Here is a 21078-nt window from a genome sequence, read left to right on the forward strand (position 1 = left end):
TCAATATTTATTGAGAAAACTATTTGTAAAATTCACATGTTTTATATTTTTACGATTTTAAAAAATAGCAACAGTCGGCCCACATTTTTCTTTTAGGATCGTAGTTAAAAGGTCAAAATAACACGTATGTACTAAATTTTCAATTTACTACAATTGGAAGAGAGAAGTTATTTTTTGGACATTTTTACCACGTACAATACAAAGTACAGTAATCTCTCTTGCAGAAAGAATATAATGCAGATTTCGGAGTACTCAACTAATTTAATTAATTCTCTCGTACCGTTATGCTATTCTTTCAGAATAGCACATTTGCACGACGTTAGAAAACACGCTGTATATATATTTTATTTTTAGGAATAATTAAAATTTTAATTACATATATCATACTGCTTTCTTATATGACAGAAACAAAGTAAATATAGTATTGAATATTAAGTATAGAAACCAGTATAAAAAAAATACATACTGACCTATACAAATTGATATTTTGTCATTTTATACAATAATCGAAATAAAAATTGATTGGAATAATTTTCCTGAATTATTTCTGATATTAAATAGCATTATAACAATAAAATAAAATAATTTAAACAAATTATTAAATCATTAATGTACAAAATTAAATCTTTTATTTTTTTCCTATCACAATATAAAAGCTTATAATCGAAAATGGTTAGAAAGAGTACCTTCTATAAATATAACTATTGTATATTATTGGAAATATTGATATTATTAATATCCATCAAACATTCACAATGCACTCTAAAATCTTTGGAGTGAAATCTAACTCTAAAGAGTGAAATCTCATTCTTAAAAATTGACAATTGAGCTATTTGTTTTCAATACTGGTTCAATTATCATTTTTTAGAATTAAATTTCACTTCGAAGATTTTAAAGTGTGTACATCTCATAAAGAAGTTTAGGAAAACAAAATAAAATGTGTAAATTTAAAACTTTGCACAATTAATTATAATTATGTACATAATTTTATGGATTTTTACAAATCTTTTTATTCCAAAGAATTAAAAAATTAAAGAATTAAATTAAAAAATCGGGTATTATATAGACATCTTATACTGCTAGTGACAAATGGATATCCCATTCTTATCAGAAAAATGATAATTGGAGAACTTATTTTGCGGACTTTGCAGCAGAAAATTCAGCGCGATTTCGCTTTAACGAAAATAAACGCGTGTAATAAATAACTGTTGCAATATATTGCAAACCTTATAAATGAAATAATGAATTTATGGATTTTTATAAACGATGCACATGGCACTAACTTTCGAGAACTTTACTAGCGATTAATTTCATTGACGCGAACATAGTTTCGGCAGATGAGAAAAATTGGCTCTGGCTGATTGCTCTGAATTTTTTTATAAGAAAATAGTATTGTAGAGATGACGATGATAAGAATCTTATGAGTCTTATTGATACACACAATCAATTACAATAACATGAAAACTATAATCAACACTGGAGTTTTCTTCAGTTCTGTAAAAGAATGTTCGATAATAGGCCAAATCTTGATAATCTTTTCATAGAGAAAGCAAAAAAGACAAGTAAATAATAATTTTGAATAAATTTTAGTGGTATATAAATTATATCAAAAAATATATATACATAGTGTAACATGAATTATGCCGACAATTTTTCATTATTTTTCCTTTCGAAAATCAATCTCTAACGGAATATTAGTCTGAACGTAATAACCGTTGTTGCGATCACAGACGTAATAGGTATATACTGTGTATCCCCTATTTTAATTGATCTTAGTATCGAGATCCTTTAGAAAGAAAACACAATGTTGAAGCGTATCTCTTTTTAAGTCGTTTTGGATGGGGAATAAAGGAGGCGATATAGGAAAAGCAATTTAACTTTACGTATCATAATCCTCACTGCTAATATTTGAGAGAGAAAGAGAGAAAATAATATGCCCCAAGCTATTTCTTTCTAAACTGCAGATAATAACAACTTCATTGGAATGTGCAGTCTATACTTATTCTATAGTCACGACTCTAGATCTAGATCATCACATACACGACAATTATACTCGATGCTATAATTTTAATGAGGTATTTTGTCTCACGAGCAATTTCAAAAATTGTGTAAGTTTAGTGTTCGTATTCTATATACCTAAATTTTAAACAATGGTATAACGAGTAGGATTCCTACAGAAAGATTTTTAAGTCTATATTTGTTTACATCTATATTTGTTTACATTTTATTTGTACACTTCCTCTATGTAGATAAGTAATTTGCATTACAGACCTACTTTACCGTGTCTACATAACATCGCACACAGAAGCGACGTCAATTTGATTCAAGTGACGAATGCGTCACGATTCCCGAATGCGTCACGTTTCGTTACATAACATCAAAAGTCGAATTGTCTCGCGCAATGCCAATTCCCATGCAAATATATCTGTCTCGCTCTATCAAAAATCGATTATCAATATACACTACGTCGGGTACGATTTCGTGCGGGAAGCCAAATAGTCATGCCACTCGTTCCGCATCGGGTCAACAGGGCTGAAAACGGATTCGAATGATAGAATTCGAGTCATCATGTGATGTAATTAATATCGATTAACGCTCTGCTGCCGATTTCGAACGTAACATGTATTTGCACCGTAATCGGGCCGCAGCTGCAAAGGGTAACTGTCTAGGGCAAACCGTCACTGCATGGTACCGTCTGTCGTAAAACGGAAAAAGAATGTAAATTTAATTTTTCACGCGCGCGCGAGCGTGTGCGAGGAATACACGTCCAAACTCGTGGCTTTTGAGACAGACTTTTAAGAAGTAAGACATTTTACTGTTCGTATCATGACGTACATACATTAGATACGTCAGATACGTGTCACAAAAAACTTTTCTTTTCCTACTTGTTTCATATTTCTTTTAAAATAAATTTAATATAAGTATATGTTACATAACTATTTTTATTCTTTTTTTAGCCATTGCATTAAAATAGTGAATTTATTTGAATCCAATTGTAAATCAGAAGAGAATAATCAAAATCATCTATTTACTATTCTTTTGATATTTCTTTGAAGTGCAATAATAATCTCACAGCGCGCGGCGGTTTAAATCGACAAGTAGAATTAATCAATAAATATAAATAAATAACCTACAAAAGATTAGAATAAAATAGATGTGAAAAGTATCAAATTTATTTAATAAAAAATGCTGGTTATTAACTGTATTTATTCTACAACTGAAAAAATCCAATGTATCTTCCTCATTTATGCCTGCGATATAAAAAAATTCTGTTTCTTTTTCTCGTTATTTCATATAATATTTAATCTAAAAGAAATATAGAAAAGTCAAACATAAACTTCAAATTGTACTAATTACAAATAAATACTTAAAAAAAAATAAAATAATGTAACACACATCTAAATATTAATAATTTTTCTTCAAGTTTTATAAAAATTTAGATTAACTAATTTATTTTTATTTCTTATATTGTGTATACATGTATATATAAAGCATAAATATCGCGTTCTCTTCAATTTCCACCGAGATATAAATGTCAAGAAGAAAACGAAGTTGAAGAAAAATGTTCTAAAATTGTCAAAATTTTATATTTCTGTTACTTTTCATTTTCATGTTTCAATTTTATTAAGCAATACATGTACACGTATTCGATAATTTAATTAGTAATTATAACTAATTATAACTAATGTATAATTAAATAATTTAATAGATAATATAATTATAATAATTATAATTAATTATACATAATTAAAGTTGACCAAATAAAATTATGATAAATGTTCACCTTTACACAGTCAGCCCCAAATGACTTCCGAGTGACCTTGACCTTGATCTTAATCCTCAAGAAGGTCAAGGTCACTGACCTTTTCCGTCGCTCGCTATTCGTTAAAAAGTTATCAACGAAACAATTTGTATACGCAGAATTTTGGAACATAAAATACATATGAGATCTCGTTTCACATAATATTTATATATATATTCAACACATAAATAACATTTTGCCTATATTTCACTTTAAAAATATTATATTTCAGGGGAGAAAGTGGATGAGAATCGGGGGTGAGAATCGTGCGCCCCTTTGCATTCTCACTTCCCTTCCCCTGCAAAGGGGCGCACGACTCTGACCTTCGACTCTCACCCCTTCCCTGCCTGCAAAAGGGCGCGTGACTCTCACCTTCGACTCTCACCCCCTCTCCCCCCTGAAACATAATATTTTTAAAATAAAATATAGGCAAAATGTTACTTGTGTGTTGAATAAATATTATGTGAAACGAGAATTATCTCATATGTATTTTGTGTTCCAAAATTCTGTGTAAACAAATTGTTTCGTTGATAACTTTTTAACGAATAGCGAGCGACAGAAAAGGTTAGTGACCTTGACCTTCTTGAGAGTCAAGGTCACTCGGAAGTCATTTGGGGCTGACTGTGTGTAAAGGTAAACATTTACCTATTCTAAAATATTTCTCACTACTTTATTTATTAATTGCAAATTTATTTTATAAACTTCAGAAAATAATGTATTTTTTGTAATTAAATATATTTATAATGTTTATCATTTTGTTACAGTACTCTCTAAATCTGAATGGATAATCTACTGAAGTAGCATACTTGATACTATATTTATATCAGCATATCATATTAGCACATTTGGCACTGGATAATCAGTGAAATTCAACTATAAAAGAAAAGAAATTTGAGCATTATATAGTTAAAATACCGATATTTGCACATTCTAGCATATAATTCCAATTTTACAATACCATGTGCGTTGAATGCGCTACACTTATACACTGAAGCAAGGTTCGTTATATAGGTTAGGGATATCACATTTCATTCATTAATTAACAGTGGCATATTTGGCACTGAATCAGTGATTAGCCACTGATTCAGATTTAGAGAGTATACTACAAGTAATTATTCTCCTGTAATAAGACACCATAAACTAAATTTATATGATAGTCTCCATTTGCTAAGGTTTGTATCATTATATATGTATATACAGGATTCTATGCATAATAAATATTAGCAAACAATTATGTACAATACCTTGAGGTTAAATATTAAAACTAATCTATCCTAATACCTACATGGCAATGAATCCACGAAGTATTACATTTGTAAAATTTTCATGTTCTTAATTTGATACATATAGCTTACGTACATTTATCTATATTTTTCGCGGATCCATTACTTTTTAAATTAAAAAAAAAAAAACAATTTGTGACTCACCAATACGACGCGCAACGGCGAAGTTCCAATACGAGCCACGATGAACTGCAAAGATAAATATATGCAAAATATAGCGATACCCAAAATCATTCATATTATTTATATATGATTATACAATATAACTCATAATACTTCAAAAAATAAATATTGCGCACATATAAAAATAATTATAAATTGTCTAATCCGTGAAAACAAATAAAATAATAAAATAATAAATAAATAAACTATCCCGTGATTACCTTGCAAAATATCTTCTAGGCACATGTTGTTTCCCATTTATCATGTATTTATGGCAAAAGTAAAATTATCGCTAAGTATGTTTTCTTTAATATAAATACTTTTCTCTAAAAGAGATTTATTTCAATCAAACAAATCTTATAATAAAGAAAGAGAAAGTCTGATTCAAGAGGAGGCAAGTAAATGTTTGAGCATTTCATAATTTCGTATTAGCTATAATATTCTTCTTAAGAAATCTAAGTAACGTCTTATTAATTAAAAGAAAAGTGCAGGTTGTTACATGAATATAGAGTTTATCATAGAGGCAAATTACATCGTGATATGTGTTAATTTACCCCATCTATCGGAGTGATAAGTTGATTGCATTGCAATATGTGTTCATATTTTATTTACTATAAACAAACTATACAATGTATAGAATCATTTCTGGCATGAAAATGTAGAGAAAGTATTCTCTCTATCATATTAATACATTTATTACAATCATAATAATAAATTGTTTAAAAAGTCTAATGCCGAAATTGTAAAAACTGTGCCAACAAACCCTGGTCTCCCCTAATCGCATGCGTGCACTAATCACCAAAATACTTCAATGATACCGTGAGATACGATATGAATATAAATTAAAATACAATTTGTCCAAAAATACATAATTAAGATACACACAGTACTACTACACGCAATTGTATAGAATCATTAAAGTCCAAACAAATAAATGTTAAAAGGATGCGCGAAATAATCTTAACAAAGATACGCTTTTTTTTATTATATTATTTAAATCATTCGATATGACGAAATATTTATTATATCGAGTTTTATTCCTGGAAATGTTAACCAGAATATACACAAATTTTGTTTGATAAATAATTCAAATAAAACGCGATATCAAATCCAACATTTAACCCGTAAGTGTTCGCATGCGGGATCGAATTGACTCAACACATGAATAAATGAAAATACTAAAAAAAATATTTTTTAAATGCAGATTTTTTTAACTTCTAATACTTAAAAATTATTTTATGTTTAAAACATGTTTCAGTCCATAATTATTTACAAATAAAAATAAAAATTTTGTTCACACATAAAATATAAATAAGTTAAAATTTAGGTCAAATAGACCCTCACACGATCATTTACATATGCAAGTAGTACTTTATACGAATTGAAAAATATCGCTTTCATAAATATCGCATTAAAATATAATTTCTTAAATTTCTAAAAACAAATTCTATCTTCTATTGCTTCAATCTCTACTCCGAATGACGAAATCACTTTGAGATATCTACCTTGACAAATACACTGTTAAATCTGTAGCGTAAACCTAATTTGAGTCGCCACTATTCTTATGCTCAATTATATATCGTTATTTTATACTAAAACAATGAGTTAAACAATTTAAACTGTTTAAAATTTTTTTACTTCATTGTTTTCATATAATTGAATAGAAGTATATATATATATATGTATATATACACACACATAGTGGCAACTTAAATTAGGTTAAATATAGAGTTAACAATGTATAGCCGCGTCAATTTATTTATGAGTCGTTAATCGAGATTAGTTCGCACCACTTTATCTTTCCATAAGAGACTTGCCAAGCGGATAGTGAGGCGTGTTTGAGTAAAATAGCATGCAGCATATATCACAAAAACAAAGCGCTGAATTATTTACATCGTACATTTTGAAATTATGGATGTACATCATACATTTTGAAATATAGTACGTTATCACGCTACGGTCCACTTAATACTACAAATACTTCGAAGTATTTTTTGATTAGTCAATTAGTAAAATTCTTTCTTTCGACTGATCAATTAAACGCTTCGAAGCATTTGTATAGTACCAAATGGATCGCAATAAAAAGGAATGCGTTTTGCGTAGAATATCCCTTCTCGTTTTAAAATGAGTTTAATATATATTTAACAGATTTTGCGCTTTGTTTTATATTGTAATTGTATTTGTTAGTGTCGATTGAGAATTGATCAATTCCGAATTATCTAATATTCATATATATTATATTTAACAATAAGTATAAGTATTAAGTAGTGAACACGGTTGTTATCTTTCGATCAGTGTTCCACTAGAGATCAACAGTTCTCTCTAAATCTCACTAAAAAAAAGATTATCATTCTGCGCGGAGATTGCTACTCTCTTGCCACAGATCGAATGCTATTATTAAAATTTGTACTGTTTTGTAATGCGTTCTCACCAGATCCGACCATCCTGTCGGAAGTATCTTTCCAAAAATCGGAGAGAAATCGACGCGCTCACTTAAAAAATAGTGATCAAAATTTTTCAATGTGCTCAAGAGCCGGAGATTCGGTGAAAAAGCCGAAATCTTCGGCCTTTAAAGAAGAGCAACCGCAATAAGAAGAATGGATTTTACAATGAGTAACCGACTAAAGTTTCTTTAAGTTATAAATTTGCCTATTGATTTACATTATTTACAATGTTCATCCCGTCGTTATGAATTCGTCTCTTACGACAAATGATCAACTGACTGCGAATTACTAATGATAATATGTAGTACTGACTTTATTTTAACTCTTTTTTACATTTCGAAATCTTCATGATACATATAAGAAAAAAACCTTCAATTAACTGTGACTTGATAACTCATTTTATATACATATATGTATAAAAATACATTGTATATATTGATTGTACCTTTCAAAATAAATTCAACATAATTGTATTACATAATTATTTTCATCAATTTTATGTGCAATAAGATATCTTTTATTATCGAATTTTGACAGTGAATAGTATAGCGAAAAAAATGATCGCAAAAGATTATTCTTATTACGAAAAAAATGCATGTAATTTTACATGGAAGTTACATGTTCATAACTGGAAAATTGTCTAAATATGATTGGAAATTTACAATTTCCAAGCATATCTATGTAATTTAGATAATTTTCCAGTCGTATACATGTAATTTCCATGTAAAATTACATGCATTTTTTTCAGTGTAGCTTTTTAATATTTTTCTTTTAAATGCGACGATAAACTCACAATATAAAGCATGAGTTAATAAATTACTGTTTAATAATTAATTATAATTTACTTTTTATATAACCGTATGTAAAACATAAAATTATATTTTTGTCGCAAACAATATAGGTATATTGTTTGCGAACCAACGAAAATTCCTGTTGGACGCGGATTAGTTTTCAGGAATGTCTGAATTTTATAAAAAATGCACACGGATTTGATGCTGACATGAAAAGTTTAATATAACTGATCCTGTCATGTTTTATATCGCGAGCGAACGGAAGAGGAGAGAGGGGGAGGGTGAAAGGGAGTAAGAACTGAAAAAAACACAACCGCACATACAGGATATCTCGACTGGAGGAAATATTAAAGTAGAAAACTATTTCACGTGTTATCGAAAAATAACAATCAAAAGCTAAAAGAGAAAAAGATTTAAAAGGAGGATGTTAGAAAGAGGCCGATTTCTGCCTAAAAAGGTATAAATAAAAGGAATAGCGTTTTTTATAGATTTTGACCTCCTGAATACGATAATGTTAATAAAAAGTTCGAGATCGATATAGGAAACACCGTGAAAATTAAGCATGAACATGATATATTTAAAGAAATTTCAATAAAGCAAAGTACCTACATATATTTGAATTTTACAATATTATAATAAATTTAAACATATATAGTTATGAAACAAATATTATAGAAACTGTCAAATAATAAGAATTATTCATTCTGTCTAATCAAATTTATATTTTATGAAAGATAATAGTCGATAATTAATTTGACGAAAATTGAATACGATAATTGCCGACTTGGAGCAAGAAATATGTTCTTATTATATCTATCTAATGTTATATTATATATCTAATATTACATATATGTATATAATTATATAAATGACTTGGATTTTATATAATAATTATTATAAACAATACTACGTGATAATCACTACGATGTTTTATAATTAGTAGAGATATATAAACAAGTAACTATTTCGTAAAAAAGCAAAATTTAAGTCGATTAGCTATCACATACTGAAATTTTTTATTTTCAATTAAAACTGTTGCAGGCTAGCTTTAAATTGCTTCTGCGTCGATATGATGCAACCTTGCATCTGTCGCAATGTGAATCTATCTATCTATAACTTGCTTGCCAAAAAAGTGGAACGCACATATATCGTTCTTTCCGAGTGGCCTTTTAATTTTCCGCACCAGCGATTGTCGATCGCACGATAGAAAAGTAGAGAGTCCATGTACGTTATGTCGTGCGTGAATTTGTAGTGCGCGAGAATGCAATGTATAATTGTAATCGTACGGCTCTTCTTTGACATGCTCTTATATGACATCAATTTGCTCGTGTGCGGAAATAAAACCTTTAGCAATTGCTACGATGCGATGTGACATTCAGCGAGTAAAACATCGAGTTATATCACCGCATCTATGTATGAAATAACATATCAGTAGCGCAATTGTTCGCAACTTTGTAATATTGCCATTCGTGTCGTGATATCGGGCGTCGGAATTCTTTAACGCGGCAAATAATTCATACCAATTAGATAGATATAAAAGGCAGCCTTTTAATTGGAATATTGTTAACGCTATTAACAAATCAACCAAATAGAATTAACAAAACGCGATTTTTTTCTCGTTGCTAGGAAAGAACGGTAGCAATTTAGGACGTCTGCCTAGCTGGCCCCCCCAAATCTTAATGAAAAAATTATGTAATAATGCGCTATTCATATCCGCAAACAAAAATTTTTGCGCTCCTTTCGTTTAGCTAAAAAAAAATTTTTGTGAGGGGGCTGAGTAGGCAGTCAGTCAGCCCCCCCACCCATTAAAAATAATTGATTTGAAAAATTAAATACACAGGATTTATGCGCTATTTATGCGCTACTATTTCCAAGCGTTTTCGATACTCAAGTATTTTGGATTTTTGCGCTGCAACCCTTAAGGCACTTCTTTCTAGGAGCAAACAGATATATTCACTCCTAAGTCGTTTAAAATTGCAAAATTAAATACTCTGACTATGCATAATAATTCAGATACATTTTATGCACAATTAAAGAATTAATTTTGCTTGGAAATAGTAGCGCATAAATAGCGCATAAATCCTGTGTATTTAATTTTTCAAATCAATTATTTTTAATGGGTGGGGGGGCTGACTGACTGCCTACTCAGCCCCCCCACAAAAATTTTTTTAGTTAAACGGAAGGAGCGCAAAATTTTGTTTGCGGATATGAATAGCGCATAAATAGCACATTACATAATTTTTTCATTAAGATTTGGTTAGGTGAGGGGGCCAGCTAGGCAGACGTCAATTTAGGTCCAAAATTTGCCTGTGATGAAACCGTATGAAATCGATCAATCTTCGTAGATTTGGACGTGCTGAACTCGAATATGAAGTTTAAAATTCTCCAAAGTTCCCCGGATTATTGTCCCATGACTATCATATTTTCAGGATAAATTCTAAGAAAAAATTCTCCCCGTGTATAAATTTAAGTTTATATCACGTACATTGTGGATTCTTTACTAGTTGGAATGTAATGTGTGTATATTATTATTGAACTGACAGTGTGGAATAATATATGAACTGACAGATTAAAAATGATTTAAGAAATACAAAGCCGTGACACATCAGTTTTTTAATCAATAATATTTCGCGAAATTTCATATCGGTTGACGTCGTTTCAACTGTCATAAAAAATATTGTGTATAAATTATTACATTTTTAGTGCGCGTTAGAGTTAGGTAATCGTATTTTCATATATTACGTGAATATGTATAATGAAAGAATCAAAAAAAAAAAGAAAGAAACTTCAGTCATCGGTTAATAACTATAGAACAACTATGGAATAATTTATTATCTGTTTATCATGTATTATTTGAAAAATTAATTTATTTCAATTTCTATTTGAATAATTGAAAAATAAAAATTAGGAAGATCTTCAGGAAACACCGTAAAAGCTTACATTTATTAAGAAAAGCTTTTACCAACATTACATAATTATTATTTTATTTGTTCGATAAATATAAAGAATTCGATGCAAGCAATAATTATTTTGTCAAATATCAAAGCGATGTAACAATTTCGATTTAATATTTGTATTTCGCAAATTAACGAAGCATAGTACCAACTTCATCGCACATCGGATAAAGTCTCTAATTAGCTTTTACTTCAATTTCAGGTAATGAAAATTCGTGAATATTACAAATAAATACCTCATAAATGTATTGTGTGTATTTTGAAAGCAGAATTTCATATACACATACAATATATAAAGATATTGTATTCTTTACATTTGCTAAATATTCTCTGAGTACATAGATTCTATAGGTATGGTATAATGTCATTGAAATCATAAGTACAAAATGAAAATTTTAGTTTTAATTATACCTACTATAAAAAAGATTAATTTTTCGAGAGAGCCCGTAGATTAGTTAAAGAATAAGAACCAAGAAAAAAGAAAAAGTAATAAGATTAAAATGTTGATAATTTTAGAATACTTAATTTAATCTCTTTCATGATATTCCTTTTCGCGCGAACGATGAAGATGGGGAAGAATAAGATGTTCATTATTACAGGTACTTATGTGGTATTATTAAAAATAGATTGATATTTATAGAACTTGGTAGGGAGCAATTATTAAAATAGTCAGGGATATATTTTTTATTTTCTTTATTTTCGTTGTTTTTTTAATGATTTTTTATTTTCCTTCTTTTATCTCTTTTTTCTTTTTAGAATTATAACAGTTGATTAACGGTTCTGTTTAATAAAAATTAGCAATTTAAAGTTGATCTCTTTGCTATCTATGTAGTAAAAAAATAAAATACTATATGTATCATTATTACTTTTCTTGGAACTTTCATTTGTTATAAAAAAATTAAATTGTACGACTTAAATAAGAAAAAGCAATGAATCTCGTTATACACTATCTACGTATGACGACTTAACTTCGTTTTCGTGATTTATTAGAATCATATAAAAACAGACGCAAAGACTGAACAAACAGAGCGATACAGAATCACTTCCTGATGGATATCTTCCCTTAATGCAATCCTTATCCCCTTCCTAACGATTCCCACACGTTATCCCCTTCCGCTACGTTGCTCTTTTTATCTTTTTTAATTGCTCTCTCAAACACTTTCATTTTTCACTCATTTTAACAACAAACGTGACACATATTACAATAATTTTTGAATTCTTCGACTTCAAGAAGTCTTATATAAATGAACTATGTAATTGCTAACTTTTCTATTTAGATATCACTCATTTATTTTTTATTTTAATTTATTATACACAGACGTTATGATACAGACAGTTTATCAATTTAATTTTAAATTTGTAACGATTCTTTTATTATCTATTTAGAAATTAAATATTCTTAGTACAATGGGATTAAGCAAAATAACAAGGAATCAAAATAGCAATTTGAAATATTGAAGAAACAGAATAATTGTGAAAAAAATCGATAAAAGCGATTGCTCAACACCTTATGTGATCACTATATGTGATAACAATCTATGAGTTTGACGGATTAAGAATAAAATATTGAAGATATCTGTATTTTAAAGTACTAAATATCTCTGACAATGAGTAATAATAATTTTGTAGGCGTCTTAGCCTTGGCTTTTGTTGATAACGTAACAACGCACTATGTATACAAAGTCACCGCACTATCATTTGTCTATCGACAATTGAGTGAACAAGTAACAGCATATGTCAGTCTGCTTATCTTTACATTATCTCTCGAAACACGGTAGGTACGCTAACAAATACGAATTCTGAAGAATTAACTCACATAATTAAATAACTTTTAGCATTAATAATTTGAAAGTCTACATAACGAATGTTAAATAAAATACATATTTCACGCGATTTATTCAAAATCATAGAAAATAGGAATTATAACTTACTTTTTAGTTACTCAGAAAATAGTTGTTTCTTTAATGATTGCGCGAATATAGATGTCGCGCATTAATTCTTCATCAACTATATGATTCATTTGTTATTACCGAATCATATTTAAGTAAAAACGCAGAATAATACGTGCATTATTGAATCAAAGCATATTGGTATAAAAGCTGATATATCAATAATTTACTGAGAATATTTCCTGCTTTTTTCGTGGAATTTCGCATCATGTTTAATGTCATTTAACGCTATAAATATCGCGCGATCTAAACGTGTTTTGGCGAGTATTACATTGGGAACATAATGAGAACGGAAAAAGGAGAAGTAGATTTGAAAGACATCGAATTATAATTCTCCCTGATAAATTTTGAAATTATGATTATTTATTTATTCAAAGTAATAGACCTGTAAATATTACAGATATTACAGATGTAATGTTTCATAGAGACATTACTTTAAAATAGACTCTCTAAATTCTTTGGAGTGGAATTTCACTCTATAAAGAGTGAAAAAATTTTGCTAATCTTGAAAAAGAGAGTTACTTTAAGTTATTACTTTTGCAAACAATCGGTGATATCTTTTGAATCAATTATCCCAAGTAAACAAAAAATCTTGCCAAAAAATGGTAATTTTAGATTTAAAATAAAAGTACTCCGACTTCTATAAAAAAGCATAGACGATATTATACTATATTCACTGCAAATTGAAGTACGTACAAAGTAACTTCAATATGCGTTCGATATAATTAGTTTTCCCGTTTCCTTGTAAAAACACATTATACTGCATACAAATATGAATTTACATGTTTAAACGTATAGTACAGTGTCATTTTTTACACGGAAAACTAAATAACTATTGTATAAACTAAATATATATATATATATGTACATTACTTTTGTTTTAAATAAAAAGTCACTTTTTTGTATACTTGGATTTGCAATTTTGTGATCTCAATCTAAGAATAAAGGCCTCGCATTTCACTCGATGTTCAAGTTTCAAGCACATGATCGACTGATCGCAGTAACGTAATATGCACTGAGATCGTTCATAAATGGTGCGGACGTGCCGGATTTTTAGAAAGCTATAAAAGTTCGAAAAATCGTCAAAGCAACATGCTACAGAGATAGATTTTTTTACGTTTCACATATGTTTATGCATTGCTGCATATATCCTGTTATGTATTTAATAGTCATGCACGACAAATCAAAAGAAACGCTGGACGGGCAACGCACTATGCATACATATGCGCATATCTGGCCATACATAACGCAAAAAATGTCAACGGTTTATTGAAGAAAGATTCGGCGCCTTTCGTCGCGACTTCGAGTCTCGGGCGTTTGTCTCGTCCGCATAGCAAAGGAGCCGCGGCACACGTATGTTTTTAATGTCTAAGGCCCAGTTCCACAACTCACTTAACTCTTAATCGAGGTTCAACTTGTTTCTCGTCTCTTTCTAATCCTAGAATTGAAAAGAGACAATGAATAAGTTGAACCTCGGTTAAAAGTTAACCGTGAGTTGTGGAACTAGGCCTAAGCCACGGATTCGTTATTCTTCTTTCGGGAGTCGTTGATCGGAAAACGCGCTCGGACGAAGTCAGTATCTTGATCCTGCAGCCATCGAGAGCAATCGAAAATATAGCAGTCGAGTCAGTCGTCTCTTATTGTTAGCCGCGATATCGAGTACTTCTCTCAGATTGCGTAGTGCGTTTGAACAATCCAAGGCGACGGCCTCAGGCGTAGTTGTTTCCGTCCGGTCACCAGGCGGCATCCCCAGGCGTTGCCGCTCAGCGACTCAGATTGTCTGCTCAAGCGCATGAGGTGCGTTTCGAGTTAAGCATAAAACGCATGATGTATCGTTTTATTATTTGGTGAACAAGGACAAATGATGCATCATGTGCTTCATGCATAACTCGGAACGCACCTATATGGACTACACGTTGCGCCACGAAATTAAGGAACGCGCGCGAATGAGTTCACGTCTCATTAGGCTAAGTCCACAACCTTGCTTTAAGAAGCCTTAAGTCATAAGTCGAAAGAGATTAAGTAACAATAATTTCTGTCTTTAAACTGTTGCGCAGCCTTTAGGCTTTAACCGTTAGACTTAAACGAATTGAGCAAAACCAATTCTTACGGCTTAAAAGCATAAGTTTTGTGACCGATATATCGTCACTTTATACAACTTAAAGCTTACGGCTTACGATTTCTTAAAGCAAGGTTGTGGACCTAGCCTTAGACGTCCCGATACTTGTCGCGAGTTACATACATATATACTTTAATACACACGCTTGAGTTTTAAACTTATTGTGAACTATTGCGGATTGTACAAATATACTCTTTTACACAAGTGACCGTTAAAATTTCTGTGAATTGACCCAACACGCGAAAGGACAATATGACTCTTAAGTGGCTCGTGCTGATATACATAACAATTCTTATCATAATACGTTATATATATGTATGAATTTCTCCTTATCTAAAATAGTATTGTTACATGCTCAGAAAATGTTAGCTGTCATTAGTGATACACATTGTTGGCATGTACAAAAGAACTAGTAAAAAAAATTGGATAAAAAAGAGCTTAAAATAAAATTAAAAAATAATTGTAATAAAAAATTAATAGGAAAAAATATCAACAATTACAATAAATTTTTCTTTCATAATTCTACACTATTCAATTGCAAGATGTTTAGATAATTGAAAGAGGCTTGGGAATTTTTTGATATAATGCTTTGTAAGAATTATAATAGATATACTATAAAAATGTCCGATTAAAGGTAACTAATTGATTTGAATTTCAGAACGTGAGAGCACAATATTTTAACGTAAAAATAGAAATTTCTGCAGCCATAAAGAGTTTACAATGATAATGTACTGTTTCTCTAGAAATTTCTCTATACGTGTCGATCGCATCCTGTCTCTATCCGCTATCAATATGGTATATGTTGAGTACGCTTTCAACAGATGTCATTCAGTTTTATAATATATAGGCTGAGGCTTCCCTAGAATAACACTTAACGATAGTGTCAGTGCCGTTACATTGTCGTTGCGCAGGTTTTATACATGATAAAAAAGCTACACAACGATATAACGATAAGTCGACACTGTCGTGAAGAGTTACAGAATAAAGAAGGCTGATGTTATACATAACAGAAAACCATGCGTCAAACATTAGTTTGTGATTCACTGAATAAAATATTCAACAATCGTTTTGCGTTAAACATTTTGTGGCGCTTAATTAATTTGTGCTCAACACTCAGTGCTTAATTTTTTGAAGAATAAAAATAATATATAGTTTTTTTCCCTCCTACAAGTACTTTGGTAAGACAAAAGTAAAAATTCAACAATAAGAAAGCTAATGTACCCATCATCACCAATTTTAAATAAATGAACAGCCAGTTCGTCACGTTGCACATTTACTTCGAGAGTGCCATTCATATTACTGCACTGAGGGCCTCTTTCACCAACTTCTGATATAAAGTTAATCGACGATTAATTCGCAGAAGTGCCAACAACAATTTAATGCATCAGAATTTATTTCTTCCACTTTTGATACAAACTGTGTTTAATTCTCATGTTGGCAATCGTGATAATTAAATTAACCATCAATTAACCATTAATCAATTAACCATTAATTAAGTTAATCAAAATTGTAAAAGAGGCCCTAAAAGATTGAAAATCTTCTCATGGAGATTTCATGAACGTGAAGTGCTACAGTATCGTACGAAAGACTTAATAATTTGTCCGCAAACGAGTATATATTATTTGCAAGTATTGTATTTTCCGCGAGTTTTCTATGAGTATCCTGTGCAAGAAAAGTGGAAGGAAGAAATCAGACAACCTTGTCGTTCTGAGAGAAAGAAAGCTCAGCAGAGCAACTAGGAGAGTATAATTTCTAACTTTAAAGTTAATCATTTTTGCTTGTTTATTTGGACGATTTTATTTCGATAGTTTACAAATAATTAGAAGAAAAAACAATTAAAACTTGATAAAAATTTATTTGTTTAAAAAATTTTTTACACAGTTGGAAAAAATGTGTTGAATTTGAAATAAATCGTATGTCCCAAACGCGCGGTCCACTCAAATTTTTGAGTGGAATGTTAATTTTACACAAAATGAATATATTAGAAGGTAACACAAATCTTATGTAAAAGAATAAATACAAAGAAAGATAACATCGACATAGTTTGTAAACAAACCGTGGGACATATTTTTTTTTTTCAGAAAATTAACATTTATGATATGTTAAATTAACACATATTTCATTCATTTATCTTAGAATTTTTTAGTTTTAAAACACATTATTTTTATGTTACTTATTCATTTACTCATAAATTGTGTCATTTTGACACTAAGAAACATTGAATATCAATTTCACAAAAATCTTTAAATAACATAATCACATATTAAATTAATACTCGAATATGTTAAAAAAATCAACACAAACTGTTAACACAAACGTGAGTGGACCGTTTCCAACACAAATACACAAATTTTTTTACTGTGTAGAAAATATATAATTACTAAATATTTAATTAAAAGACAAATAAAAAACTTAGTACGCATACAAATTATCTTGTAAAAAATTGACCGTTTTGTGAACGCTGCACTATTTTAATATGAATCTTATGTTTGTGTACAGAATCATCGTTATAGCTACGTGAATGATAACTCCGTCTGTTGCGCATCGGTTGGTGAGAAACCTTTATTTTATATTAAGGTAACGGATGTATGAAAAAAATTATAAGGCATCCGATACACATATATACATGCATTCTTACATAATAATAAAATAAAAATCTCTGGATAAAAATATACAATATTTCATATAGATTTATTGTCTTAAAGTAGACAGGTTAAAACAGATTAAAGAGAAAATATTAGAAATGAGGATATAATGCATTAAGAATTAACTATAGGTATTTAAGCACAATTAATTTCAACTGCATTATAGTAACGATTAAATTTTCAATTTTGTTTATAAATATTAAATATAAATTTCAATCAACATTTTTACTAAAAAGTTTCATTATTCGTTATAATTTAGTTAATTTAATATAATGGTCTTTTCGCAACGCGTTCGTATTTCGCACATCGAAGAAGCACAAAACTTTTATGCTTATTTGCCGGCGATAATTATCCGGCAACAGAAAGAGTTCGTCTTCTTCCTTTCAAGTTCTAGCAAAATAATATCAAATTGTGCCCAGAAGCAATGAAAGATAGGTTCAATATCTGGTCAGAAAATCGAAGAAAGTTACGTAGATAATAATAATTATAAAATGAAGAAAAGATACGGAACAATACGTAATTTTAAAGTAAAATAAAGAAAAAATACGGAACGATATGTAATTTTACACAATAAAAAAATTTGTGTATTTGTGTTAGAAACGGTCCACTCACGTTTGTATTAACAGTTTGTGTTGAATTTTTTAACATATTCGAGTATTAATTTAATTATAACTCATTCTTATATCATCATGTATAACTCATTTTTGCATAACTTACGAAAAACTTAATTATTGTAAAATTGCAAACAGTATTATAAAAACTGTTTATACTATCTGATAGAAGACACTTTTTAGTTTGTATTTATGTTTTTGAAGTTGTATTTTTATCTTTTGTTTAAGAAATATTGTCTAAAAACAAAGTGATATGTCAGTATCGGTGCCCTTCCTCTAATATAATAATACTCAATTCACTTCGCAAAGAAAGTTCCATCCATGTCTCTTTTTAATTAAAAAAAATATTATTTATTAATGAAAGAACATATTTATTCGTGTGAATTATGATATCTATTGCGAAATAATAGTGGAAAAATTGATATAAATTATTACGAAAAGATACAGGAAAATTACATAATATTTCATTGTATAAAAATTTAGAAAAAGGATGTTGATTTGTTGCCGCTATCAGAAGCAATCCAGAAGATTCATTCCTTTCTGCAACGGGTTTTTAATGTTCAATCGATCGCTTTTTTTTTCATGAATTGACCCCATGGAACACGACAGAAACAGAACGAGCGTCATGAAGTTCGCTTTTTGCCTTCAAGATCGTTTTTCTTTGTGTCAGATACTAATCGGCATGCCACTCAACGAAGGGATCTTGACCTGATCAAATCATTAGGTAATTTATTGAATGTGACAGTAACAGTCGGTTTTACCTTCGAATTTTTAAGGTTTATGCCTATCGCTGAGATTAAAGCGAGCATTAGATATATGCAATTTCTCGGTTCGTTCTATGTATTATTAAAATTGTGAACAAACGTGATATTATAAAAATATTCGCAATTTAGAATTATCGCTAGTTATCATAACGTTAGTATTCGCAAAACGATATTGAATTTCATTTTCGATTCGTATTCATTCGGTGTTGAACATATTCTGCAAATTTATGTTAAATATCCGCTAAAAGAATTTTTATATTTATACATGTATATTATACGATAAATAATTGTTACAAGCAATTACAAACATGCCATTGTTTCTTGAACGCATTATTGTCTTGATGCTCCTCGTGTCAAATAAAAGCGTTAATAAATATTATACATATGTGATCATCAAAGAGTCGTAACAATCTTTATCGTGAATGATTTCTCATCGATTTAATACTCTAATGAAAATGAAAGATTTTATTACACACCTAAAATTAAACTAGATTATCTTAAACTATATATATTATAAATGACTATATTTTATTACTTTATTTATCCTTAACTTTTCACTTTGTAGAAGAAATCGTATAACAAGGTACAATAAGGCTATGGATTTTATCAGTTTAAAACAAATTTTTACCAAGTTATATATAAATTATAGTTATAATTTAAACTTCAAAGTATTTTTTTTAATTTAATCAGAAAAATACAAATCGAGATGCATTTAATCGCAACAATATTCTCGATAAAAACGAAGAAATCTATATATAAAAGGATAAGATTACTTATTCTTTTTAAACAATTATCGCTAAAATAAAATCGCCAAAATATTACATAGAAAGTGTAAGACTTTTTTATATAGAAGGAATTTCAGCAATTAATTGAACTCATTAGGTATTCAATCGATCGAACTGCACGACGATAACTGCTACAACGATAAAATAATCATGCCTTCGTTTAACTAGACGATTCGTGCACTTAGCACGATACGCGACCATGTCCCTTCATCCTGCATCCGCGCAAAGAAAATCCGTAGCAGAAACAACGAAAGATGTAAAAAATGTATATTACGCCGAAGAAGGTTACTGGTAAGTCACAATACGATTTAATAAAAGTGACACGGTTTCGCGGTGAGTACCTGTCGCAGCGTTGAATTTAAAGCACCACGGGATAGATCTATCCGCGTGGGAAAAATGAGGCTGCGAAAGCCGATTATTTCTGAAAGCGCCATAAAAGAAAGTTTTCGAGATAACGAAACCTTTTTCGTAGATTACAATCGAGATGGCAATCAGGTAAGAAGATAAAATAACGACACGATAGTTGTATAAAAAAATAGATTTAATGTTGCTATCAAGTAAAAGAACTGTTTAAATATTTTATTATTAAATTATAACAGATATAGATTTCAAATTTTGTAGACACATGTTCAGTTTCTACTGTCTGACCTTTTAGTGATAGATCTTCGAGATAAATTAGAGATAAAAGTTCTTATGCGAAAAATATCGAGACAATAGCTTTCAAACGGAAGCGTTCAAAACTTGTGAATCACAGAATGCTGACAGTTCA

At 29.7% G+C, this 21078-nt stretch overlaps 2 protein-coding genes across 2 annotated transcripts in view; both read right to left on the reverse strand.

Annotated features, from left to right (window-relative positions):
• The window catches only part of LOC108726879 (neuronal calcium sensor 2), a 72073-nt gene extending 66803 nt beyond the window's left edge, over nucleotides 1-5270 (reverse strand). The window contains exon 1 of the mRNA XM_018454697.1: nucleotides 5230-5270. The gene's annotated coding sequence lies outside the window, so the exon portion shown is untranslated. The remainder of the gene's footprint in view (nucleotides 1-5229) is intronic.
• Nca (neurocalcin homolog) overlaps nucleotides 1-21078 on the reverse strand; it is a 210059-nt gene that overhangs the window by 89811 nt on the left and 99170 nt on the right. The window lies entirely within an intron of this gene.

The sequence above is a fragment of the Mycetomoellerius zeteki genome, unplaced genomic scaffold, assembly GCF_001594055.1.
Source record: "Mycetomoellerius zeteki isolate Tzet28-1 unplaced genomic scaffold, Tzet1.0 scaffold446, whole genome shotgun sequence".
Lineage (NCBI taxonomy): Eukaryota > Metazoa > Arthropoda > Insecta > Hymenoptera > Formicidae > Mycetomoellerius > Mycetomoellerius zeteki.